Source organism: Erpetoichthys calabaricus, chromosome 5 (genome assembly GCF_900747795.2).
Source record: "Erpetoichthys calabaricus chromosome 5, fErpCal1.3, whole genome shotgun sequence".
In the NCBI taxonomy this organism is placed as follows: domain Eukaryota; kingdom Metazoa; phylum Chordata; class Cladistia; order Polypteriformes; family Polypteridae; genus Erpetoichthys; species Erpetoichthys calabaricus.
The window spans coordinates 171,320,287-171,347,838 of NC_041398.2; positions in this window are offsets into that span (position 1 = coordinate 171,320,287).

Sequence of the window (27,552 nt, forward strand, 5' to 3'; positions counted from 1 at the left end):
CTGTCACTATGTCATGCACAATCAGGGAGGCTTGTCCAGGTTTCTCACTCACTACCTCCAGGACAGACAGAATAACTGTTTCCATCTCCTGTCGCTGATGGGAGGTCAAATTAGGGCCGAAGTGAAGGTCTAATTTGTGAGCGAAGAGTGAAAGGAGCTGTCCAGGGGGGGGGATTGGGCTCCCTATCCTTCCACGGTTTCAGCAGGTTCACATGATACACCTGTTGGCTCGGTCAATGATTTGGTTGTTTTACCAAATAATTGATGATCCCCTTCCTTTCCTTAACTTCGTAAGGGCCTTGCCAATGCGCCAGTAATTTAGAGTGGGAGGTAGAAACCAGTACCATGAACGGATCTCTCGGGCGGAACTCCCGCAGAGACATGCCACGGTCATAGCAATGGACCTGAGCTGCTTGCACATTTTCCACATGAGATTTGAGAATGGGATGAATTTGAGCAAATCTATTGCATAACTGCCCAATATATTCTAATATATTTATGGAGCGGAGGGCCTCTTCTCCCCATCCTTCCTTTAGAATGTCTTATATGCCCCGGGGTTGTCATCCATATAACAATTCAAATGATGAGAACGCCGTAGAGGCTTGTGGGACTTCCCAATATGCATAAAGGATGAGGGGGAGAGGCTGATCTCAGTTCCTACCATCCTGAATGACCACCTTATATAGTATCTGTTTGAGGGTCTGGTTAAACCGCTTTACTAGACCATCGGTTTGAGGATGATATGACAAGGTCTTTAAATGTTTTATCTTAAGTAACTTGGCTGTTACCCTGAATGTCTCCGAGGTAAAGGGTGTCCCTTGGTCCATTAGGACTTCTTAGGGATGCTGACGCGTGAAAAGACCCCTACCAAACCCTGTGCGATAGCTTTAGATGTAGCTGAACACAGCGGAACAGCTTCAGGGTATCAGGTAGCATAATCTACCAGGACCATTATATATTTATGTCCCATGGCCGTGGGCTCTAGGGGTCCCACTATGTTGACTCCGATACGCTCAAGAGACATCAATCAGCGGTATGGGAACTAAAGGAGCACAGTTCCTCCTAGGAATCTGCTGCAGTTGACACTCCGGGCAGGAGATGCAAAAACGGTGGACCTCCTTGTTGATTCCCAGCCAATAAAATCGGAGCTTAATAGGCTCAAGAGTTTTTCCTGTGCCTAGGTGGGCTCCCAAGAGGTTGGTGTGTGCCAGTTCACAGACCTGCTGCCTGTACGTCTGAGGGACTAACAGCAGTGACCATACCTCCCCCTCATGCTCTGCTACCTGATAAAGAAGGTCATTGTTTAACACAAAGTGAGGGCCCTTTGGCATAGGATGCAGAGTGTGATGGCCATTTACCAGAACGGCTGTATTTTTTCAAATCTAAGGGAGTTCTCATTCCTTTACTCCCTTTTAAAAGACACTGGAGTGTGCCTAAATTGAAAGTGCGGTTGTGTGAGAAGGTCAGAGTTGACTTCAAGGGGCGTGGTTTCATCCCATGTTGCTGCAGCAGCTTGGGATGGCGTTTCACCATGCAACATCCTAGGGATTGCCATGTCACTGTGGGAGGCCGAACTTCCTCTCTCATTCAGCTGCATAAACGGCATGGAGGCAAATAGGAACGCGATCTTGATGTCCAATACTAGGCCCAAGGTTTGTTAAGGAGTGGTTATTGTTAAACCGCTTTTATTATCAGACCAGTCTTGGCCCAGTATCACTGGGAATGGGGGGGTTTTAGGACCAGTACCATCAGTTTTCTTAGAGTCCCCTCGTAGCTAATAACTTACACTGATGTACATCCCCATATACACAGGTTAGACTGGTCTTAATTTTGAGCCATTGTCGTGGTAACACAGAGCGGCGAGCAACAATGGAAATGTTACTGCTGGAATCCATAGGAGCTGATACCTTATGCCTGTTCACTAATACCACTCCTGTGAGAGGAAAGGCCAGAGGATTAGCTAGAGCATAATCAGGAGTTTTCAAAGTTTGTTCCAGACAGTGATGATAGGGATCAGGTTTAGGGATGCAGGCACGTTGGGTTTCACACAGGGCCCGTTTTGTCTCCCCAGAGTGGATTTCTGCCTATAGCCCTCGATGATCTTTATTAAAGTGACCATGTTGTTAAACTGTCATCCCCAGACCGGTTGGGCAAGATCGTTGAGCAATATTGTGCAAGTCGGGCCTTACTTTTTTTGACCATAGCCAGCACCCGATTTTTGCCCACAGATGGAGCGCCTGGGGAGAAGTTGGAGACTTTGGTTTAATCTCTCATTGAAATATTTTTCTCGCTTGCTGGCCTATTCTGTTGGCCCCCAGTGGTCTGGTGCTGACCCATGGGTTGGCACTCACTCCGGGTTCCCCCACCCACAGCCACTGCCTCCAACTCAACAAATCAGGAACAAAACTCTCCCACCTGGACCCTTAAAGGTTGGAGTTTGCGGTTGTTGGGTGTCAAGGCTTCTCTCTGGTTCTGCTCCTGGTTCCCTGAGGAGGCAACCATCATGCCGACTATGCCAATATGGAAGAATATGACTTCCATCCATCCGTTATCCAACCCGCTATATCCTAACTACAGGGTCACGGGGATCTGCTGGAGCCAATCCCAGCCAACACAGGGCGCAAGGCAGGAAACAAACCCTGGGCAGGGCGCCAGCCCACCGCAGAGAATATGACTTGACACAAGAAAAAGGTTTGGGACAGCCACCCATATACTTGAAATAAGGCTGCAAAAATAGGTAATTTGATGTAGTACTGTTTACAGATTTGAGTCCAAAACAGAACTGACTAACAGAAGGAAGACGGCAGGTTTTTAAGGTCGGTTAGGGGAAGTGATGTCATTTGGCCCAGAACCGGAAGTGACTTCATCGAGCCCGGAAGTGGCGTCATTGGGTTCAGGCAGAATGTCCCGTGTTTGGTCTGCTCAGATAAGAGAGAGGATTATTGCACTCTGCCACCCCCTTCTTTTGAGCCGTCTAGCTGCCTCCCATGCGCACGTGTGTAACTATATATATATATATATATATATATAGATATATATATATATATATAGGTAAAATTCCATTATAACGAACTCCCAGGGACGTAAAAAAATTTTGTTGTAATGAATATTTCGTTGTTATGAGATTCTGTATTTGTTACTATAGTGCTTTCTTTAACTTGTATCCAGGCGTTTGCAATCATTTCAATAGCTTCTTTCGCATTACTTTTAATCTCCTCCTGCCTACAAGTTATGCTGACGAGAATTTTTCTCAGCATTTCCTTGCGATAATACACTTTCAGGGTGCGAATACTGCCCAAATCCAATGGCTGAAGCGCTGCCGTGCAATTGGGTGGGAGGTATTCACAGCGAACATTATCTAAATGTGGAAGCATGTTGTGGGCAGCACAGTTATCAGTCAGGAGCCGAATCGTTATTTCTTCTTCATATTGTGAGGTTTCTGAACTCTTTTGAGACCCCCCACTCCCCACCCAATGGGAACGACACGCTGAAGTGCGTCCTGAAGCGTGATTGCAGCGTCTGTGGAAGATTGTTTGTCTGTTGCTGGGGCAGGGCAATAGGAGGCTCACATTGCTGCAGTGAACCGCCACAGAAGCAAATCATAAAAGATCGGGGTCGCACTATAAGTCCCTGTCTTACACCCCAAAACACGAGGCTTAGTCTCGGTACTTTAGCAAAACCAGCTTTATTCAGCTTGAAACAGGAACGGCACAGTTATTTATTGTAGCATGATCTGCCACTCTGCTATACACAGACATAGCAGTCAGGCAGGATTGTGGCCAGGTCAGTGATCAAGTAATCCTGTTACAGTATCTGCATTTACAATGTACGTGCTCCTAACCTTGCATCACCCATTGAGATCTTTTCTGTTAACTTTGGCAGGGAGACGCAGCATATCTGTAAGCCTGCTATTGCCCCGTACAGACACGGAGATCACACTTCGGGACACTCTTCAGCTTGCTGTCTAGTTGGGGGAGGTCCCAAGAGAGTTTACAAACCTTGCATCTTCTTGAATGAGTGGCACATTAATAGGAATGTTTCTTGAACAAGCATCACTGAACCACATAAAAACGGCTTTTTTGACGTCTTCAAATGCAGCAGTTCACATACGTTTGCAACCCGAGATTTTTCTACTTATTTTGCTCTGTCTTTCAAGAAAGTTGACAGTGTCGATGGTGAAATTCTGAATTCATTGGCAACATCTTTTTTCTTTTTGCAGCAATCGAGAGCTGCAAAAAATGAACGTTTTTTTTTCTAATATGAACTTTTATTGTTTTTCCGTGTTTGCCGTTTCTATAGGAGGGTGACAATGAGTTAAATTCCACTGGATGTTTTTCAAATGTTGACGAGCAATAAGTAAAAGGTATCAGTGAAAACCACAGGAAACAAAAAAGGCAACTGAGCTGCGGCCACAGAACTAACTGCTCTGTGGATGATTCATTCGGGCATTTCAAGGTCTTTTGTGTACTTTGTTATAATGAAAGTATCTGCTGAATGTACTTCGTAGTAACAAGATTTCTATAGACTCATGTCATATGGGGAAGCTATCGGGACCATAAAAATACTTTGTTGTAATGAAAATTTCGTTGTAAAGATATTCGTTATAATGGAATTTTACCTGCATATACTAGGGGGCTCTGACCCCCGCTCTCTTCGCTTGCCCAACCCCGGGTTTGGTTTACCAGATATACAATTTAAAGAGATTGTTATTTTCATGGGAATTATTACATATGCATTATTTTCACTTTTACTTTAAAACTTTACTGACAATGTTCATCTAATTTAAGGCCGCAGTCTACTGGTTTTTAAACAGATGCTTCAAGCAGGATAATGTGTCATGTCACAAAACAATGTTTCAAACTGGTTCCACTAGCATAACAGTGACTTCCGCTTACACCAATGGCCTGTACAGCCCTCAAATCTAAATCAAAAAGAGGACCTTTAGGATTAGCTGAAAAAGGAGATTAGCAGCAAGGATGTGTGGCCAAAAGATCTGCTAGAACTGTGTGATTCTATCAAGTTAGCAATAACCCAAATCCTTAAGGAATGACTTTGGCACCATACTAAATTCATCTCTCAAGGAATTCAGGCTTCATCAATGTAGAGAATCCAATGGATTTGGCTAAATGCAATTAGCATATGAGAGAAAAAGGAAAATGAGTGAAGCCAAACACAAATTTTGACAGACTCTCCTTTGACTAATAGGTCATAAATCTAAACATACACAGAAATAAATCAAAAATACTTTTTTTTTTTTTTTTACAAAAATGCTCAGAGGCACATAATAAGCTCCTTAGAGCACAACAAACACAGCCTTGGATGCCATAAAAGGCGATGGCAATCCCCAATCACAAATCCATAATATGAAGTCAAAAATCTAGTCAGTAAGAAATAATTAAAGAACACAAAAAATTACAGTAGTAACTCACAACACCATGAGCACATTTAATGAACAGCAAGGGACTGTGAGTTGCTCTTGCCTTTATAGCGCTGAGGACAGATGGTGATAGGCAGGTGGCCCTGCCTCTTGGGGGAATATCCACAACATGCATGGAACACAACAGAATACACATGAACATGAAGAAACTAAATAATAAACATGGTTATCATAGAATATCACCAAAATAAACATAACAGTATTTGAACTCTAGCTGGGGGAACCCTGGCTGAATCATGACATTTTGAGAATGTAGAGATCATGGTAATTCTCTCTTTTAGTGTTAAAGGTTCAAAGAATTATTTGCAAAGATTCAGCCTGTGATACTAAAATATGCTGACTTTTCTCATTTTTTTCTGATCTTACCTTTTGCCAAGCAAGTGTATCATCTTTTTTTCATAAAACAGTCTTCCAGTGATAATTAAAGTTTAAATGGGATTAAACCTTTGACTTAAAATTTGACATTCCAGATATACCTCTAAATGAAAGCCCCACACTCTTGACCTAACATTCTCCATGGCTCTTTAATGAGATAAAATCACTACATAAAAAGTACAACATAATTTGAAAATGAGCTACTAAGTTTATGTGTGGACATCAGCAGATGTTCTGTTGAACCTATTAGTAAGTTATGGTAATCTAAGACACTTAGTCCAGCTGGCAACTGTGTCAGTACTTGCATCTTAAATAACATTGGTTTTAGTGCATTTAATTGGTTGATTTATTGTCATAAATTGTTTGTGCACCTGTTGCAATTTATTTATGGCCTCCTTCTTAATAGGAGTAATTATTTTGTAATTATGGGCTGATTGTGGCTCAATTAGAATTTTTGCTGTTTTTGTTCAGTTAGTTAAAATGTTGCACCTGGAAGGAAATGAGCTTAAATTAAGGCACACTGCCACCACAAATGGTTGTTTTCCTGGGAAAAAACATAACAGAAGACGGTGATGGCAGTGTCAGCAACAAAAACAACAGTTATCTGTTTTGTCGTTGGGGGGGTTTGCCGCCCACTCTTGAGAATAACTGCTGACAGTGATATATAAGGCAGTGAAGATTTCATGCATTTTTATACTTAAGACAAACCAATTTACATTGGAGGTAGGCTTCAGTTTCATTAAACATTTTCTATAGACTATTACATAAACATTTAATTATTCTAGCCAAATTAAATGGTTACATAATTAGAATTTATCATACCTTTTTTCCCTTGTGATACACCTTCCTGGACAAGCAACATAGGTAATCATTTTATGAATAAAACTATATATTCTTAGTCGAAAATACAATTTTGTTGCCTGTAGGTTTATACAATTCTACTTATTTAATCTGATTGCAAATCAGAGACCAGAATTGGATTTTATTTTCAATTTATAACTAAACAAATACTATTTATACTAAAGATACTTTATTTATTTATCTATTTATTTATTTGATCTTGGCTCTATGATTACTTTTGGGCAAGTCTATATTTACATTTTACAAACATATACTTCAAAGTGTAATTGTGTGAAAGTGTTATAATAGCAAAATTGTCAGTTCTGCTATTTCAACAATCCAGGTATACATGTTTCTGTTTGCATTGAATTTGGGGTTCCTTCTACAATTCCAACAGCCCGTAAGTTAAGTTATCTGTTGACTCTACATTGACTAGGTGTAGGTGTTTATGACAAGGTACTCTGTTTGATCAACTAGCATGATATTCAGGGTTGGTTCCTGCTTGCTACATAAGTGAGCAAATCTGTACTTGAAAAGACTGGATCACAATTATGTTTGGATTATTGAATTTCACTCTCTTTTGTTTATGGTTTGCAACAGTTTGCATTTTTTTTAGTTAACTTTACATGACTTCTCTTAAAACAAGTGAGTATTAATCTGTAATATGAGGATATGAAAGCACAGAGACTGCCTTTTTTTATTCATTTTACTACTCCGCATCCGTAATCAATTATCTACTTTTCAGCTCAGATAAATTTATTCTTCTGTAGTCAATCATTGTTATAGACGTAGAAATCTTGATTGCTGCTGTCATTGTGTAATGCTGTTTGAAAGTTAAAAACAGGCGTGCTGGAACTGATTACTGCCTAGGGGCTCTTTATGCATGCGTAGGGGGTAGTAAGAATTAGGCCTCTGAACTCTTTTATTCTTGTATAAATACATCAGCCCTGGTAAATTTTCAAATGTCTTTGTTTCCATTTTAATTTACACAAAGTATTTATATAAATTCACTTTGAACTACAAATTTTAGCTAATGGTTCTCTGTGTGTTTGGGTCTAACCTAGTATCAGCTTCTTTTTTATTGGTAAAACATTTGACTTTGCAATTCTTAAACCAGTGCAAAAATTTCTCCTGCATTATCATTAATTTTGGTAATGTCTTATGTACAAAATAGTATTTACTATATCAATGGTGACAATCAAATTCTCACTTTTCTGGAAAAGTATGTCCAAATGATTCTAACTTTGCTTGTGTGCCAGAAAGGGAAATGTAACTAAGGATTGTGTGGAAAGGTTCATGATGGCAAACAATTTTCTGCTCTTTTTATTTTTATTTTACTTGCAGGCATATCTAAGATAAAGTTTGTTTTAAACTCTCCAGGTAGTCACTTTTAATCTTTTACATTATCAATATTCTAATATAGTTAGTATAGTCTCATAACACTGTAAGCCTTATATTGGTCTTCACCTTGTGGGGGCATTAATGCCATTAGACTGTTTTCACGCCCAAAGTTCCACTATATTCTTTGATTTATTTAAAAACATTGCATAATATCACCTTTTATACAAAGCATAATTGCAGTATTGTAAACTATGTAAATTTGCTTTGTAGTGAAGCATCAAAAGAGATTGAATATTTGTCTACTTGTACCACATACATTAATTACTAGATGCACGTTATATTCATGGACCTTAATGATTTCAAACCTTGATATCTTTGCTTATGTGTTATATGTGCCAAGAGAAATTTTAAGTACTCTTGCAATGAAATAAATAAAAAAGTAAAATACATATACTTGGAGGTAGGTAACATCTACAGTAATTTACAAATAATATGATAAAGTGACTCCTATTTAAGGCTACCTACATGGTTTCCAGTGCTTTGCACATTTGCACTTTGTAAAACTTAATGATTCTAGATATCGCATGGGTCTCCAGTCATGAACTTTTAGTAAGGGTGAATATGCAGAGATACTTAATGAGAACATTTGCAACAAGACAGATCGAGTTTCTAGGGCACACCAAGAGAAAGAACAAGTTAGAGACATTAGTTCTGACAGGTCGGATGGAAGGCAGAAAAGGCAGAGGGAGACAAAGATTAACATGCTTAGGCAAGATGGTTAATGCTTGGTGGTGAAGTATAGAAGAATATCAACATTATCAATATATGTCAAAACAGACAGGAGCATCAGTTGGTAGCCAATGTCAGCATCTGATTTGGCATTGGACATGGTTTGGAATTTGGTATTTAATAACTCCGATTAAACATAAACAACTGACTCATACTATGTAGTCTTAAGTGCTGTTTAAATGTGTATAATTGTCTACTTTTTGTAAGCTGCAGATTTAAAGATACAATTACATATTACAGTTGAGGTGTGGCAGTACATTATACTGTATTATTTTAACATTTTCTTTTTTAATTTTTATTTTATTGATTTTATTTGAAGAAAATAACATTCCATACGATCAAGTTAAACTTAAGAAACCAGAATTTTTTCCAGAATTATGTTCATTTGGTACACACCCAATGCATATGGTCCAAGGAGGATGGAGCTAGACATTTCAATCTTGCCCTGGATACATTTTGGACAGTTTTTTAAATCAGATAAATGTGCTTGAAAAAAAGATTTTAAATTGAATGATTGAATGCTTTGCACATATGGAGGTAGAGTGTATTCTGTGCATGGCTGCCCTCCACTCCTTTTCTGAAATATTAAGCGAAAGATCCTTCTCCCATTGCACCCTGGGATCTTTGAAAGTAAGGGACTTTAAAATGTTTTATATATTGTTGAGATGCTATCTGAGTCATCAAGACTCATCAATATTTCTTCTGGAATAGAAATTGGTGGGAGGTGAGGGAAATTGGATAGGTTCCTTTTAGCAAAGTTTCTGATTTTAAAGTATTGGAAACATTGTGCTGATAGAAAGTTAAATTTGAAGCATTTTTTGTTCATAAGATGCAAAGACCTCTGTATACAATTCTCTAAGTGTTTTAATCCCAGATATTTTCCAAACACTAAATACTGTGTAGGTTTGAGAGAGTAGTTAAAGGTGATTATCATGTATAGGTACAACAGATAAAATCTTCTCTGCGTTAAAGTGCTTCCTGCATTGCTTTCATTTTCTGAGTGATTTATGGACAATTGGAGTATTAGTATATTAATTATAATTTTCATTTACTAGGGCATAAAGCAGGACATATAAAGAAGTACAGCAAGATTTTATTTCTATTGCAGACCAGGCTTGTGTATATTTATCAATTTGTCAATTTTCAAGGGGTTATAGCTTGTATATTTGCTGCCCAGTGATGAAATTGAAAGTAGGTAGTGCCATGTCCCCTTCTTTAGGTTGTTGTAGAGTCATCCTTTGGATACGTGGATGGTTTGAATCCCAAATAAATGAGGTTATAATTGAGTCTAATTTCTTAATGTATATGGGGATGCTCTGAACTAGAAAAAGAAACTTGGGAAGGAATTATTTTAACATATTCAAACTTGATTAATCCAGTTCAGGGTCATGTGGGGCCAGGGCCTATTCTGGCAGCATCAGGCAAAATATATACTGAAACCAACCCCTTGAGGAGGGGGAGTCCATCTATTACATATACTTTAATATTATAGTGTTTCTTGAAGTACTAAAAAGTCTCAGATCCCAACTCTCCTTAGTCGATAACAGAAGTCCCACATTTGTGATGACACATCCACTCCAGGTACACTACATGCCACTGTTTGAACGTCAAGAAGAAAAGGAGAATGGGGAAGACTCAGTAACAGTCAATCTGAGAGGTTACTACAATAATCCATTTGCAATATGAAGAGCCTCAGCAACAGCTCTGATTAGAAATTTGGTATACTTAATTTATTTCCAGAGGGCAGAGGGGCTTTTTTAATATTAGCACAGGGACTGATTTTAAGGGAATACAAGAGAAACAGAGTATGTATGAGACCACTCAAACAAATGTGCCAGTCCTTCTGGCCACTTATGACCATTCCGCAAAAGAACAGATTTACATGTACGGTATATTATTTAACACCTCTTCTTGGATCGAGGCCTTGTCGTGGCAGAAGGGCTTGCGTGGTCTAGTCATCCTCGGAGCTATGTTTTCGGGAGCTACATGCTCCTGGTAGGGCTTCCCAAGGCAAACGAGTCTGAGGTGAAGATCCAGACTAACTCGACCCTGAGACCCCATATGGACTTGAAACAAGGATCGGCGTTTCCCTTGCCAGGGAAAGGGTACCTGGGGCCCCACCCCCGGGGAGGGGCTCGTTGGCGAGCGCCTGGTGGCTGGACCTTCGACCACGGGGCCCAGCCGGGCTCAGCCCGAAGGAGCAATGTGGTTCCACTCTCTTGTGGGCCCACCACCTGCAAGAGAGGCCATAGGGGTCAGGTGCAATGTGATATGGGTGGTAGCCGAAGGCAGGAGCTCTGGCGTTCCGACCCTCGGTTGCCGAAACTGGCTTTTGGGACATGGAATGTTACCTCTCTGGCGGGGAAGGAGCCTGAACTGGTGCGAGAGGTTGAGAGGTACCGGCTAGATATAGTCGGGCTCACCTCTACACATGGTCTGGGCTCTGGAACCATTCCTTTTGAGAGAGAGGCTGGACTTTGTTCCACTCTGGAGTTGCTGTGGGTGAGAGGCGTCGGGCAGGGGTGGGCTTGCTTATGGCCCCCCGGCTCAAGGCCTGTACATTGGGGATCTCCCGGTTGGATGAGAGGGTTGTTTCCCTATGTCTTTGAGTTGGGGGAAGGACTCTGACTGTTTACGCTTATGCGTCAAACAGCAGTTCAGAGTACCCAGCCTTCTTAGAGTCCCTGGAAGAGACGCTGCGAGGTGCATCTCCTGGGGACTCTATCGTCCTGCTGGGTGACTTAAACGCTCACGTCGGCAACGATAGTGAAACCTGGTGAGGTGTGATTAGGAGGAATTGCCTCCCTGATCTAAACTCGAGTGGTGTTCAGTTGTTGGACTTCTGTGCTGGTCATGAATTGTCCATAACGAACACCATGTTCAAGCATAAGGGTGTCCATAAGTGCACTTGGCGCCAGGATGCCCAATGTCGCAGCTCGATGATCGACTTTGTAATCGTGTCATCAGATCTGCGACCTTATGTCTTGGACACTCGGGTGAAGAGAGGGGCTGAGCTGTCAACTGATCATCACCTGGTGGGAAGTTGGATAAGATGGCAGGATAGGCTGCCGGACAGACCAGGCAGACCCAAACGAATAATGAGGGTCTGCTGGGAACGTCTGCCGAAGGAACCGTTCAGAAAGATCTTTAACTGCCACCTTCGGCAGAACTTCAACCACATTCCGAGGGAGGCGAAGGACATTGAGTCTGAATGGGCCGTGTTCCGAGCCTCCATTGTCGAAGCAGCAGAACGGAGCTGTGGCCGCAAGGTTGTCAGTGCCTCTCGTGGCGGCAATCCACGAACCCGGTGGTGGACACCTAAGGTTCGAGAGGCTGTCAAGCTGAAGAAAGAGTCCTATCGGGTCTGGTTGACCAGTGGGACTCCAGAGGCAGTTGAGGGGTACTGGCGGGCCAAGTATGTGGTGGCATCGGCTGTTGCAGAGGCAAAAACTCGGGCATGGGAGGAGTTTGGGGAAGCCATGGAAAACGACTTTCGGTCGGCACCAAGAAGGTTCTGGCAAACCGTCCGGCGCCTCAGGAGGGGAAAGCGATGCTCCACCAACACTGTGTACAGTGGAAATGGGGCCCTGCTGACTTCAACTGTAGACATTATTGACCGGTGGAAGGAATACTCCGAGGATCTTCTCAATCCCACCAGCATGTCTTCCTTAGAGGAAGCAGAGCTGGAGGACTCCAGTGGGGGGCCCGTCCATAACAAGGGCTAAGGTTGCTGAGGTAGTTAAAAAGCTCCGAGGTGGCAGGGCCCCTGGAGTGGACGAGGTTCACCCTGGGTTCCACAAGGCTCTGAATGTTGTGGGGATGTCCTGGTTGACACGTCTCTGCAACATCGCATGGACATCGGGGGCAGTCCCTCTGGATTGGCAAACCGGGGTGGTGGTTCCCCTTTTTAAGAAGGGTGACTGGAGGATGTGCTCCAACTATAGGGGGATCACACTCCTCAGCCTCCCCGGTAAGGTCTATTCAGGGGTGCTGGAGAAGAGAGTTTGGTCGATGGTCAAATCTCGGATTCAAGAGGAACAATGCGGATTCCGTCCCAGCCGTGGAACACTGGACCAGCTCTACACCCTGGCCAGGATCCTGGAGGGGGCATGGGAGTTTGCCCAACCAGTCCACATGTGTTTTGTGGATTTGGAGAAGGCATTCAACCGTGTCCCTCGAAGCATCCTGTGGGGTGTGCTCCAAGAGTACGGGGTACAAGGCTCATTGTTACGAGCCATCCAGTCCCTGTACAGGAGGAGCAGGAGCTTGGTCCGCATTGCCGGTAATAAGTCGGACTCGTTTCCTGTTGAGGTTGGACTCCACCAGGGCTGCCCCTTGTCACCGATTCCGTTCATAAGTTATATGGACAGAATGTCTAGGCGCAGTCAAGGAGGGGAGGGGGTCTTGTTCGGTGACCTCAGAATCTCGTTTCTGCTATTTGCGGATGACGTGGTTCTGTTAGCTTCATCGGACAGTGACCTCCAGCTCTCACTGGAGCGGTTCGCAGCCGAGTGCGAAGCAGCGGGGATGAGATTAGGCACCTCTAAATCCGAGGCCATGGTTCTCAGCCGGAAAAGGGTGGAATGCTCTCTCCGGGTTGGAAGCACAGTACTGCCTCAAGTGGAGGAGTTCAAGTATCTCGGGGTCTTGTTCACGAGTGAGGGAAGAATGGAGTGGGAGGTTGACAGACGGATCGGTGTGGCATCTGCAGTAATGTGGGTTCTGCAACGTCCGTCGTGGTGAAGAGAGAGCTGAGCCAAAAGGCGAGGCTGTCGATTTACCAGTCGATCTACGTTCCTACTCTCACCTATGGCCACGAACTTTGGGTAGTGACCGAAAGAGCAAGATCGCGGATACAAGTGGCCGAAATGAGTTTTCTCCGCAGGGTGGCTGGACTTTCCCTTAGAGAGAGGGTGAGGAGTTCAGTTATCCGGGAGAGACTCGAAGTAGAGTCGCTGCTCCTCCGCATTGAAAGGAGTCAGTTTAGGTGGTTCAGGCATCTGGTTAGGATGCCCCCTGGACGCCTCCCTGGGGGGATGTTCTGGGCATGCCCCACTGGGAGAAGGCCATGGGGCAGACCCAGGACACGCTGGAGGGATTATATCTCCCAACTGGCCCTGGAATACCTCGAGGTCCTCCCAGAGGAGCTGGAGGAGGTGGCCGGGGAGAGGGAGGTCTGAGCTTCCCTGCTTAGGCTGCTGCCCCCGCGACCCGACCTCGGATAAGCGGTGGATAATGGATGGATGGATTATTTAACACTTCTGTTTCTGCTCATGCTGATGCTTTCCAAGTTTTCAACTTATATACAGAATTTCATTTTGTTTTATTTTATAGATCACAATTAAATATGATACACTTAATGATTCATTCTTCATCAATGTAACTATAGTGAGGTTCAGTAAAAAGCAAGCTAATGAAATAGGATTCCATGTAGAATTATTTGAATTGTATTAAATAGTTTAAATAGTTAAATAGATTACAAAGAGAAAAGGGACAGACTTTTAGCCTAAAAATGTCATGCAGTAAAGGGTGCACGTCCCAGCAACTTAATCAGAAAAACGTGTATTTCCATCACCAGCTGGCTTTAAACATACTTCATCTTCATTGGAAAACACAACTTTAAAAAACTTTGTAATAAACTAAAATTATTCATAAACAAAAAACCTCATGCAATTAAAGCCTGCACACATCTTTTGTTCCTATAAGGCTCCAAGTCCTGTGGTATTGAAATGTAAATGAAATTAAATCTAATGTTTGATTTTATGTTGAAAAACAATGATACAGTAATACATAGAGTCACAAAAACATCTCAGAAAGAAGAAAAACAGACAATTACTATTGCTATTAAAAAAAAGAAACTTTTAAACAAATTACTTCAATTAGAATGTCCAACTAAGGTTTCACACTGAGGAGTAAAAATAGATGCAGCAAGCAGTAATTCATCCAAGATGTTAAGAAGTGTGTCCTATCTTTTGCAAAGTTGGAACTGGGGGATTATTGAACTTTGTGCCTTACCACCATGGGAATGTTTAACCAAGTAGTTGACTGTCTGCCAGGGATCTAAAATGCTTTTATTATGCTGCCTTTACAATTGATCCCTTGATGCTTTATGGTTAGAACTGTGTAGTATGAAAATACTAAATCATCTGAATGTACAGTGTATTGTGGTTCTCTGGGCTGCAATATTTCAAGCCTCAGATGTCTATCATCCTTGAATGCTAAATGAGCTAAAATTATTGTTTTTTTATTTTAATAAGACATAAGGTGAGATGATTAGTGACTCTAACTGTTCTCAGTATAATAAATGAGCTCTGAAATGGACTGGTGCTATGTCTAGTATTGCACCCTATTTTTTCATGGTGGACTCCTGCACTGCATGGCACTGATTTGGATTTAGAGCATTTGAGAAGTGGATGGAGAGAATGACAAGATACATGATTATAAATTATTCCTTTTAATTAATCTGCTACGTTGAGCACTTAAAAATCTGATGAATGTTTGCTTACTGGTAGCTAGATTTATTACTTGTATAAAGAGCGGTTTATGATGAAGGTAGTTATTCAGAGTCATTCTCTTCTTTCTCTTCCATTTTTCACAAAGATGTAATTGAAACAGATGCTTCATGATTGACACATACACAGGTATAAGTAGGACCAAGTTAAATGATAAGCTTGTTGTGCATTTATCAATCACATCTTGTTAAATTTTCAACTGATTAAGAAAACAAAATGAGATTAGAATTGGTCAATGCAGTTGCTGAAGATGTAAAAGGCAATGAAGATTCTTAACAAGAAAGTTAACCAAAATTTAGCCCAATAATGTTATTTAAGCTTAACTACTAATCATTGCACTCAAACAAAAAACTGCAATAACTGTGTTCCTCCAAGACTGAACTTCATTACCCCTGATGTAAAGGCTGAAATCAAGGCAAATCATACCAAAGTCTTCTTATCTTTAATAAGATGTTTTAAAAAATAATTTTTCAATGCATAGATGTGCTCACCCTTTACTAATGATTTATGATGGACCTTCTGCTTTGTTTACAGCAGTGCTTGAATGTCTATCAATTTGTTACACCTGGATTTTACAATTTAACCACACTCTCAAAGAGTTCAGGTTCAGTAAATTTGATAAGCTGAGATGGATTTTCACCAGCCATATCTTTTAGATTTAAAGCCAAAAAATATACTTTAGTCTCATTATACACTACACTGTTCTTTAAGGCTGAATAACACTTCTTGTAAAATAATAAAGGCCTGATTCCTCAATTTTTGTCAGAGGATGCTTCCATTTTGTTAATTATGGCTTAAACGTTTGGAAAATTTGAAAAATAGTATTAATTTGCAGGACGTGATGTGATGTAGCAGGTCCACAGCTCAAGTCAAAGAGACCACTTTTTAAATAAACAGTCGCCATACTCGCGGCTTAGAGAGGGGGAATGGTAGTATGGCCGGAGCGGTTCCCGGGAGATTCGTGATGCAGACGGTCCTTGCTTAAGTGCACAGGTGAGGAGTTGTCCGCATCTGTAATTGTTGCCGGGAGCTGCTAATTGCCACACTTGATCCACGTCCCCGTAATAAATAAATAGAAGCACAAGGCAGATGGAAAAAGGAGGAAGGAAAGAGAGAGAAAAATAGTGGAGAGAAAGAAAAAAGAGAGAAAGAATGGAGGTTAATGGAGAAGAAGGCAGCAGGAAGGAGAAGGCTGGTGCGTGAGAGCGAGAGCAGGTTGGACGGTAATGCAGCTGGTAGGAGAGCCCCGGAGGAGTGTTTGGCCAACTCTCAGAGGAGGCAGATTGAAGTGGTCGCTCCAGCTGAGCAAGTTTGGAGGAGCTGGAGTGACCGGTAGAGGAGTCGACTGGCCATTGAAGGGAGCGGCAGTAGTGGAGGCTTTGGGTGTGTTGAGCCACAGCGTGAGCGCCCTGGCCACTGGAGAAGGAACCCAAGTCTCGGTTCACTGGAGCCTGACGTAGCCGGGGATCGGAGGGCTACCGGACCAGAATTGAAGGGAGCTGCATTTTGCTGGTAGGGCGACTAACCTGTTGTGGGGCCCATTAGGGGAGAAGCAGGGGAGCCGCCAGTAAGGAATAAGTAAACACCGGATTTTTAAAGAAAGACTGCCTCCAGCCATTGTTTTTAACCTCATTGTTTTAAAGGATTTTTTTTTCTGTTGTGTTTTTAACCTCCACAGTTCACTTGTTTTTATTGGATTATTTATTTATTAACTTTGAGAGACACTGCACTTATCTATTTGGAATTTGTTGACTTTTTTAATTAAAGCACTTTGCACTTTTTGCACCATCCCCTTGCTTCATGGTTGATGTCTTCAGTGCCTAGCTCATTAGTGACATTACCAATGGTGTCAGGTTCCAGTGCTCCCAGAAGCTGAATAGGAGCATGGAACAGAACCCACATCATCACACGTGACCAGCTACTTTCATAAATTCCATTAACCCCTTTAACATTGTCCTGTTGGTAGTTTCCCTGGTTAGCTTTGTTTTGCTCTGGTCATCCATTTTGGAAGAATGTCTCCATAATTACAATATTCTGGTTATGTCATATTTCCCTTAGTTTGGGCCACCCACTACAATTACTGCACCTACCATGTCTTGGCATTACCCTTTTCATACATTAGTATATGATTTACATTCTTATTTCTAATATGGATTTCCACATTTCTGGGGCTGAAGTACTACATACAAAGCAGAAACACTGCAGCTGATAAGACCTATCTAGGCAATCCAAAAAGTATGACATGCCTAAGACTATGGCGGCATAATATAAAAGTCATCATTAAAAAATAAGTCAAACACTGGGAAAATTCCACACTGATCTTACATGTACAGTGTAGCCATTCCGCCTAGTAATATATATATATATATATATATATATATATATAAGAAATCCTAAAGAGAGACAGAACTAGCAATAGAATATTAGAACCTATCAGATGTGACATGAGTGGCATAGTAGTACAAAATGTGCTGCTCCACACCTGTAGTAGACATCTGAGTTTTCTCTGTTACTCATGACTATGATCCAAGACAGATGTTTTTTGTAATCACTAATCATGGTATCAGAGAGTGGTGACATGTTACATGATGGTTTTTCACAAGCAAGAAAAGCAACATTGACTTTCCCTTAAGCTGATTTATTTTATGTATGGTCTCCAATAGCCCACTGTGTTTGGCTATCACTTCAGTCATAGTATTTGATTGTCAGACTTCATTTCTCTTTATTTATATAAAAAAATCCTTCGATGAGACAAGACTATTTGGAAAAGATTTTTTCAAATCCCATGAGATGAGACTTTTGCCTTGAGAATTATTCAAGTCACACCCTCTTCTCAACCATATACAACCACACACACGGTACTCTCACCTCATTTGTGTGAATGCTTTTGACAGACACAGTTCCTGCTCTCTCAGCTCTTACAAATTGTATTGTTTTCCTCACTTTATGTTCCCAATTAAAGATGAATTTCATCCCGAAGGGTTATCAACAGAAAAAATGAATATATTGGCAATCCTAGCACCGAGAAACAATGAAGTCAAACGAATTGATGCCAAAAATGTCGATCGTTTACATGGCAAATTGGTTAAATGCATATCAATAGACTATGCTGAAACAGTTGGTGGTAATTGTGCGGAAGATGAAAAAATCAACTTACATTATCCCAAAGAATGTCTAGAACCATTAACACCGTCCGGTCTTCCAATGTACGAATTACTATAGAAAGAAGGATGTATCCAAGAAATGTAATGTAGCACATCTTCTGAGGATAACATTAGGCAACAAAGGAAATAAAAGACAAAGAGTAGAAAACAATAGAACGTCGCAAAAATGTTGGTGCGATACACTTGCAGAGCAGGTTAGAGATTATGAAAGTAGTAAAAATCGAAAGTTTCAAAAAACTGTTAGTAAAGATTGCATAAGCGCTGACACTTGGAAATTATTACTCTGTGAAATAATGGGACAGCGAAAACAGATTGAATATATGGACATAGGTGATATGACAGAAGTATGTAGATATTGTTCGGCTTTAAAGTTTAAGTTGGAGACTTGTAGATCATCTAATTTGTGTTGCCATCAGGGAAAAATAGTGTTTCTTCCCAATGAGGAAGCGTATCTGCGAGAATTAAGATTTGTTGTTTGGTGAAGGTGAAATCCACCAACACTACAGGCAAAATATCCGAATCTATAATAATCTGTTCGTGTGTGTATCATTCAATGCTCAAAACGTAGATTTACACGATTCTGGACCATATGCTATAAGAATCTGTGGTCCCGCAACAATTAAAGCTACTACAACTTTAATTTCTAAAAAAAAAAACACAATTTGGTCAGGTTTATATTTATGATCATGGAGAAGCGATGCAAAATAGAATTGAAACAGTTAAACGACCATACATATTAGAAATTCTACAGCCAATAATGGATACAAATCCATGCGTCCAAAAGTGTCACACTTTACACTAAATTTATTTGCAAAACCCTCACATGCATTTATTGGTTACTTAGCAAAATAAATCATTACCTCCTGATGATGTAGATCGTTTTGTCTGTGCTGAAATTCCAAATAGAGAAACCTGTCCTGAATTATGGTACAAAGTCATTAAACACGTATCTCACGGACCTCATTTAAAAGATTCAGTATGTTGGGACTCAAAAGAAAAAAAGTGTTTAAATAAATTTCTTAAAGCTTTTGTTAATTCAACAGATATGACTAAGGCTGGCTTTCCTGACGCAGAGATAATCGTCATGAACAACACACTTATCACGGAAAGAAAGTTGTTAAAATTGTGATGATCAACAATTCAATGATCATACCGTATAACCCGTATTTGCTCAAACGATGGTCATATTAATGTCGAGTATTATGCATCGGTTATGAGTATTAAGTACATCTACAAGTACATTCATAAAGGGCACTATTAAGTATGCGTGAATGTATCCAAAGAAGAGTCTCAGGCATATTTAGATACTCAGTACGTCAGTGCAATGGAAAGCGGGTGGTATTTAATGGAATTGCCAATGCACGGTCGAAGTTATTCTGTTGAATTATTACCAATTCATTTACCCGGTCAGAATATGATTCAATTTAAAGAAGGCAAAGAAGCACAAGTTTTACAGGTAGTGAGGAAAAAAAAAAAGGCTTATTTTGAACTTAATAAAAATGATGTAAATACAAAAGCAAATACGTTTTCTTTCAATTTATTACGTTTGACTATTTTTACTATGGTTAATTACTCGCTGTAATGTAAAATAGTTAGTTCTATTATGCATATGCAACAGTTCCCATGAAAATAACAATCTGTTTAAATTGTACATCCGCTTACCCATACGTGACCAGCAGAGCTGTGAAGTGTCTGGGCCAGGGGTTGGCAAGTGAAGCGAGCAGGGGGGCAGAGCCCCCTAGTCTTTCTTATAATGAATGTCCTTTATAAAATAGTCGTGCCCCTTGTCTTGGCCATTTATAACAAAGTCCACAGAATTGTTGTCTTTTACCTAGGGCTTTACATTAATGAAGAAGCTTTTAAAAGTCTTGAGGCATACCAATCTGCTACAACATCAAACCCATTGACAAGTGCAGTGAATCACATGTGCCACTGTAACAAGATAATCAATGTTAAGAGATGGTATACATTAGGTAGCAAGTGAACAGTTAGTTCTGAAAGGTGACTTGTTGGTAGTAGGAATAATGGGAATCTTAAGGATTTGAGTGACTTTGACAAAGGCCAAATTGTGATGGCTGGACAGCTGGGTCAGAGCATCTCCAAAATGACAGTTCTTGAGGGGTATTCTCAATATGTAGTGGTTAGTACCTACAAAAAGTGGCCCAAAGAAGGAGAACTGGTGCACCAGCAACAGAGACATGGGTGCACATGGGTGGGGAGTGAAGGCTAGCCTGTCTGGTCTACTCCCACAGAAGAGCTACTGTAGGTCCCCTAATACCCATACCCTTTCATTATCTTGTCCTTCCTTTTTTCTCCTCATTTCAACCACCTCTGTTGGCTTTCTAGCCTGCTTTCTCACAAAGACAATACTAGTCATAAGAGAAAGGTGTCAGTACACGCAATGCATCACAACTTGCTGTGTTTGGAGCTGCTAGCTGTAGACTGGACAGAGCACCCATGCTGATCTCTGTCCACTACTGACAGCACCTACAATGGGCATGTGTGCTGTAGAACTGGACCGTGGACCAATGGAAGAAGGTGGCCTGGTCTGATGAATCACGTTTTCTTTTAGATCATTTGGATGACTGGGTACATGTGCGTCATTTACCTGAGGATAAAATGACAGCAGGATGAACAATGGGAAGAAGTGAAGCTGGCAGCGGCAGTGTGATGCTCTAGGAGTGTTCTGCTGGGAAACCATGGTTCCAGGCATTCATGCGCATGTTACATTTACACATGCTACCTATCAAAAGATTGTTGCAGACCATGTACATCCCTTTAAGGCAACTGTATTTCCTGATGGCAGTGGCATCTTTCAGCAGGATAATGCACCCTGACACACTGCAATTATTGCTGAAAAATGGCTTGAAGATCATGGCAAAAAATTAAATATGTTAACTTGGCCTTCAACTTCCCCAGATCTCAATCTGACCAGGCATCTGTGAAGTGTACAGGAAAAACAGGTTTGATCCATGCTGGCCTCACCTCGCAACTTACAGGACTTAAAAGATCAGATGCAAACGTCTTGGTGCCAGATAGCACATGAAACCTTCAACAGACTTTTGCGGTCCATGCCTAGATGAGTCAGAGCTGTTTTGGTAGCATTGAGGGAACCTACACAATAAATGGCAGGTGGATTTAGTGTTGTGACTGAATTGGGCTATGTCTCTCTCTCATACATATATATATATATATATATATATTATATATTGTCACACACGTGCGCATGGGAGGCAGCTAAAGGGCTTGAGGGACAGCAGTTCTGATACATGCCGGGAGGTGGCAGAGTGCACTGACTCTTTTTCTCTCTTGCCTGCAGACCGTTCCCGGGGGATTCCACCTGGCTCTCGTGACATCATTTCCGGGACCGAGCCAATGGAAGGAGACCTGACTGGCTCCAGCCCCTCTGACGTCATGTCCGGGCTCGGTCCAATGGAGAACGAACACATCCCTGATCCTTATGACCTCACTTCCTGTCTTCCCCTTTAAAACCCTGCCCTCTTTCCTAATTCCTCAGTCTTATCCTGGACTCAATTGTATGCACATCAGTGCTATTCATTGGCTTTCAACGACTTTGCAGCCGAGGATTTTGAGATTATGGGTGATTGCCCCAAACCTTTTTCTGTCTCAGGCTCGTTTTGTGACATTGGCGTAGTCGGCAGGATGGAGAAATCCTGGCAGAGAAGAGGACAGGACCTGCAACACATCCAGGTGGGGAGGGTTTCCCGTGTTTCGGAGTGGCCCGGTACAGGCTCTGCCCCCAGCATGCTCCACTAGACAGCCTAGGCAGGCCAGGGAGTGTGCAGGAGGGGCTCACAGAATTGGGCTGCTTCAGACTGGGGAGGCAAAGAGGGCTGTTTGTGCTCTCTCGGAGGAGAGCGCCCGCCTCCCTGTGAAGCCAGAGCCCCGATTTCCACCTAGGGGTGCCCCAGACTGGCAGGTGAATAACCTGAAAAGATGGAGGTTCGACCCAGAGAGGCCGACCTCGCAACAAGCCTGGTCCCTATGGGCAAAGGTAGGGCAGTGGCTACGGCCACACGAAAATAGGCCCTACCACATAATAGAGCAGGTGGCATGCTACCAGATACTGGAGTCACTTCCCCAGTGTTTCACCCAGCCGGTCTGGGGAAGACAGTTTAAAAACATGGCAGAGCTCATCGAGCTCGTTGAAAAACAAAGGGGGGCCTCCCCATCTGGGGGAGTTGAACCGTCCCTTGGCCGAACTCAAACGAAGTACGTCCCAAACCCTAGCCTCTCCCTGTACAACCCAGAGCTTGTGTCGACGTCCCCGAGGCCGCGGGCGCGCAAACCGCTTGGGAATAAGGAGGAATGCAGGTGGAGGGGGAGGAGGGGTTGGTGTGCTCTGACAAACCCGTTGACGGTCCCACACACAGGCACGGCGATCATTAACGGGTATAAAACGTCTGTACTGTTCGATACCGGCAGCAACATTTCCATTGTTGCCCGCTGATTTGTGCTACCGCAACAGTGGTTGAAAGTTAAGACCGGTATAACCTGTGTCCACAGGGAAACCCGCTGGTACAGGACCGCCGCTTGTGTCATTAGTTACGGAGGATCAGTTCAACAAGTAACCGTGGCGAACCTTCCTGATCCTCCACACCCGGTGATACTAGGGCGGGACTGGTCTAAAATAAAAAGCGGTGAGACACCTACCACTCCTGGGGATAACTTGGGCCTAGTCATGGACGGGAATGAGCCGTCTCCAGCTGCCTTCACGCCATGTAATCAGCCGGCGGAGAGAGATGAAGTAGCCGTCATGAGTGACGTGGCTACTCCCGGACCGTCACGTGCCGACACGTCATCCACCAGGGCCGCGGCGGAACGGGAGGAAACCACGCCCCTTGAGGTCGTTGCCGACCCTCTCTCCCTGTTATGATTTCAATTTAGAGAGACGCCGGCTTCCTTTTAAAAGGGAGCAGTGGAGTGACAACTCCCTGAAATTTGCAAAAAATGCAGTGGTCCTACTCAACGGCCAGCGCACAAATCAGTCCATGCCACAGGGTCCTCACTTTGTGTTGGAAAATGACCTTCTCTATCGTGTAGCAGTGCATGACGGGCAGGAGAGAAGGCTACTGCTAATCCCGCGAGCCTTCCGGCGGCAGGTCTGCGAGTTAGCACACGCCCACCTCCTAGGTGGCCACTTGGGCACCGAAAAAACCCTGGAGCGGATCAAGCTCCATTTCTACTGGCCAGGAATCAATGAGGAGGTTCGTCGCTTTTGTCAATTGCGACAAATTCCAAGAAAGGACCGTGCTCCTCTCATTCCCATTCCCCTGATTGACATTCCTTTCCACCGTATTGGGGTCGATATAGTTGGACCTCTAGAGCCCTCAGCCCGAGGACACAAGTACATCCTAGTCCTCGTGGATTATGCTACAAGATACCTCGAAGCTGTTCCGTTGCGCTCAGCCACTTCTAAAGCAATCGCACAGGAATTACTAGGTATCTTTTCGCGCGTGGGGATCCCCAAGGAAGTCTTGACGGACCAGGGGACCCCTTTCACCTTGGAGACGTTCAAGGAGACTGCAAGATTACTGAAAATAAAGCATTTAAAGACCGCGGTGTATCATCCTCAAACCGACGGTTTAGTGGAGAGATTTAATCAGACTCTCAAACAAATGCAGCATTTGTAAGGTGGTCAGCGAGGATGGAAGGAACTGGGATCAGCTCCTCCCCCTCGTCCTTTTTGCCTATCGGGAAGTCCCACAAGCCTCCACGGGGTTCTCCCCTTTTGAATTACTATATGGGCGACAACCCCAGGGCATTTTAGATATTCTAAAAGAAGGATGGGAAGAAGAGGCTCTTCCCTCCACAAACATATTAGAGTATATCGCGCAATTACGCGATAGGTTTGGAAAAATTCGGCCCCTCCTTAAAAGTCACATGGAAGAGGCTCAAGCAGCACAGGCCCGTTACTACAACTGCGGCACGTCTCTCCGGGAGTTCCACCCGGGAGATCGGGTCATGGTCCTAGTGCCTACCTCCCACTCGAAGTTACTTGCCCATTGGCAAGGCCCCTATGAAGTTAAGGAGAGGAAGGGATTGGTCGATTATTTGGTGAATCAACCAAATCATCGTCCAAAGGAGCGGGTTTATCATGTGAATCTGTTGAAACCGTGGAAGGACAGGGATCTCGATCCCTCCTCCGGCCAGCCCTGCTCACTCTTCACTCACACCCACAGCCTTAACTTCGGGGCGGATTTAAGTCCCAGACAGCGGCAGGAGCTGGAAACAGCCATCCGGGCCGCTCGGGAGGTAGTCAGTGAGAACCCCGGACGGACCTCTCTGATTGAGCACAACATTGTGACAGAGCCCGGGGTTATTGTCCGAGAACGCCCGTATCGTCTTCCCGAGGCAAAAAGGGCTGAAGTGGAGCTTGAGATCAAGCGCATGCTGGAACTAGGTGTGATTGAGGAAAGTTATAGTCCCTGGTCCAGTCCCATTGTGTTGGTCGTTAAGCCTGACGGGAGTTGAAGGTTTTGCAATGACTTCCGTCGGCTTAATCAAGTCTCCCAATTTGATGCCTATCCAATGCCACGAGTGGACGACCTCCTCGAGAGGCTTGGACTGGCTCGTTATTTGACCACACTTGACATGACAAAAGGGTATTGGCAGGTTCCTTTAACGGACTCCGCGAAGGAAAAAACGGCATTTAGTACCCCTAGTGGACACTGGCAGTATCGTGTCCTTCCATTTGGGTTACACGGGGCACCAGCGACCTTCCAACGTCTGGTGGACAAAGTGCTCCGTCCTCATAATTCATACAGTGCTGCCTACCTGGATGACGTGGTCATCTATTCCAGCACCTGGAAGGAACACCTACAGCATGTCCAAGCGGTATTGCGGACACTTGGTGAGGCCGGGCTCCGGATCAATCCCAAGAAATGCTTCTTCGGATTAACCGAGGCCAAATATTTAGGCTACCTGGTGGGTCGGGGTACCGTAAGGCCACAGTGCTCCAAGATAGACACCATTCTGAAATGGCCCCGTCCACGAAACAAGCGGCATGTCCAAGCCTTTCTCGGATTAGCGGGGTACTACCGCCGGTTTGTGCCCCGGTTCTCGGAGAGAGCGGCGCCCTTGACTGATTTGACAAAGAAGAGGGCCCCGAACGTTGTGGTATGGACTGAGAAGACCGGCGCTGCATTTAGTGACTTAAAGCAGGCCCTTACGTCCGCACCTATTTTGATGGCACCTAACTTTTCTTTGCCTTTCATCCTCCAGACGGACGCTTCGGACACAGGCCTTGGAGCTGTGCTGAGCCAAAGCGTCGATGGTGTGGAACACCCCATCATGTACCTGAGCCGGAAACTGTTAGACCGGGAGACCAGGTATGCAGCGGTGGAAAGGGAGGCTTTGGCGATTTAAATGGGCGATTACTCAACTGAGGTACTACTTGTTGGGCCAGGAATTCACCCTTGTCACGGACCATGCACCCCTACAGTGGATGGCCCTGCACAAGGAGTCGAATCCGCGGGTCACCAGGTGGTTCATTGACCTACAGCCATACAAGTTTTCGCTCGTTCATCGTCAAGGTTCTCTCCATGCCAACGCTGATGCTCTTTCCCGCGTTCACGACCTCTCGGTTAGGGTCGCCCGACCCGACGGGTCTGGGCTAAGGGGGGGCCTTGTCACACACGTGCACATAGGAGGCAGCTAAAGGGCTTGAGGGACGGCAGTTCTGATACATGCCGGGAGGTGGCAGAGTGCACTGACTCTTTTTCTCTCTTGCCTGCAGACCGTTCCCGGGGGATTCCACCTGGCTCTCGTGACATCATTTCCGGGACCAAGCCAATGGAAGGAGACCTGACTGGCTCCCCTCTCTGATCCTTATGACCTCACTTCCTGTCTTCCCCTTTAAAACCCTGCCCTCTTTCCTAATTCCTCAGTCTTATCCTGGACTCAATTGTATGCACATCAGTGCTATTCATTGGCTTTCAACGACTTTGCAGCCAAGGATTTTGAGATTATATGGGTGGCTGCCCCAAACCTTTTTCTGTCTCAGGCTCGTTTTGTGACAATATATATATATACTGTATATAAATATATATTGTAAAAGAGGACAAAACAAACAATAAGAGTTGGGGCGACACCACAACCCTGTATATTATAAAGGCAGAATAAATGCAGCTTTTCAACAAAATAAAACATCACTAAGCACGTGGGTCTCAGATCAGACTATCCATGATGGGTCGACACTTCCAGTTAGATGCCAGCCAGGCAGGAAGAGGTGAGTCCAAGGGGGAACGGACATCAGAAGTGACATCAGAGGTGTTGAGGTTGTTAATCATCTGGGGCCCTGTGTATAAACGGTGTGTAAGCACAAAAATGTTGTGTAAGAACGTTTCCACATTCAAATCACGATGGTATAAAACCTAAACTTGTCGTAAAGCCACGCACATTTCCATGGTAGCTCATACCCTGTCGTACACAAGTTCTCTGCTGGGTTTTGCAGACTGGTGGCACCCAGCGTCAAAGCAGTGTTACTGTTTCTGTGTGGTTATCCTTTCTTTTTCAGATCCACATCCATGTCGCGGCTTTATAAATATACTGAAATTAACCGCATATTGTTTATTAGTTTAATGCATCTGATTGTAATTAACCTGTAACAATATAATGGTCCACAGAATGGTCAAACTTTCAAATACCATAACTGCACATTCTTCTTCTTTCAGCTGGTCCCGTTAGGGGTTGCCACATCGGTTAATCTTTTTCCATATTACTCTCACTGCACCACTCAGAGTATTTATATCACTGTATGTGAGTGTGAATCACAGCTGTACAGCAGCTGATCGGAAAGAGAATTATTGGTATACAGCATCAAGCACACGCTGCCTGAGCCATTCGCTATTTGAACTGCTCTCATCCGACAAACGCTTCAGAGTCTTTCCTGTACTGACCTCGCAATTCAGAAACCGTTTCATCCCAAGAACTCTAAACGCACTCAATCAGTTCATCAAGTGCTCCTTGTAGAACTGTTTGTACTTATAAGTACAATTACCTCACTGTAAACTTGTGATAGTTATAATATTGCACAACCTGAGCCACTGTATAAAGCGCGTATTTACATATG